This window comes from Calidris pugnax, unplaced genomic scaffold (assembly GCF_001431845.1).
Source record: "Calidris pugnax isolate Ruff unplaced genomic scaffold, ASM143184v1 scaffold416, whole genome shotgun sequence".
Classification (NCBI taxonomy): Eukaryota; Metazoa; Chordata; class Aves; order Charadriiformes; family Scolopacidae; genus Calidris; species Calidris pugnax.
Window position 1 is genome coordinate 803 of NW_015091134.1, and position 1467 is coordinate 2269.

Sequence of the window (1467 nt, forward strand, 5' to 3'; positions counted from 1 at the left end):
GAGGGACAGAGGGATGGAGGGATGGAGAGATGGATGGATGGGGGGATGGAGGGATGGAGAGATGGAGAGAAGGAGGGATGGAGAGAAGGAGGGATGGAGAGATGGAGGGATGGAAAGAAGGAGGGATGGAAGGAAGGAGGGATGGAGGAATGGAAGGATGGGAGGATGGAAAGAAGGAGGGATGGAGGGATGGAGAGATGGAAGTAAGGAGGGATGGAGGGCTGGAAGGAAAGAGGGATGGAGGGCTGGAGAGATGGAGAGAAGGAGGGATGGAGGGATGGAGGGATGGAGGAGAAGGAGGGATGGAGGGATGGAGAGAAGAAGGGATGGAGGGATGGAAGGATGGAGAGATGGAGGGATGGAGGGATGGAGGGATGGAGAGAAGGAGGGATGGAGGGATGGAGGGATGGAGGGATGAAGGGATGGAAAGAAGGAGGGATGGAAGGATGGAGGGATGGAGGGATGGAGGGAAGGAGGGATGGAAGGAAGGAGGGGTGGAGAGATGGAGAGATGAAAGGAAAGAGGGATGGAGGGATGGAGGGATGGAGAGATGGAGAGAAGGAGGGATGAAGGGATGGAGGGATGGAGGAGTGGAGAGAAGGAGGGAAGGAGAGATGAAGGGATGGAGGGGTGGAGGGATGGAAGGAAGGAGGGATGGAGGGATGGAAAGAAAGAGGGATGGAGGGATGAAGGGATGGAGGGAAGGAGGGAAAGAGGGATGAAGGGATGGAGGGATGGAGACAAGGAGGGATGGAGGGATGGAAGGAACGAGGGATGGAGGGATGAAGGGATGGAAGGAAGGAGGGATGGAGGGAAGGACAGATGGAGGGATGGAGGGAAAGAGGGATGAAGGGATGAAATGATGGAGGGAAGGAGGGATGGAGGGAAGGAGGGATGGAGGGAAGGAGGGATGGAGGGAAGGAGGGATGGAGGGAAGGAGGGAAGGAGGGTTGGGGGATAGAAGGAAGGAGGGATGAAGGGAAGGAGGGATGGAGGGAAGGAGGAAAGGACGGATGGAAGGAAGGAGGCATGGAGGGAAGGAAGGAAGGAGGGAGGGAAGGAAGGAAGGAGGGATGGAGGGAAAGAGGGATGGAGGGATGGGGGATAGAACGAAGGAGGGATGAAAGGAAGGAAGGGATGAAGGGATAAAGGGAAGGAGGGAGGGAGGGAGGGAAGGGATTTCGCTTCCTGCTCGCTGTGGTGCAGAAAAAGCATTTAAGATCTTCTTTTGGGGGGATTTACGGAAAGCGCCTCATCGGGGAAAAGCAGGTGAATTCCCTGCTTAAATAAAAAAGTCTGTGCCCCGGCCCTTCAGACCCGCGTTGGGTCTCTTTATTATTATTATTATTTATTTTTTTTATTAAAAGATGCAATTATGAGGAAGTCTCTTTGCCTGCGTTCGTGGGCTCCTGCCGGCGTGACCTCTATTCCGTCTTAATTAACTGCCTTCGAGGGGGGGGTGAGGGG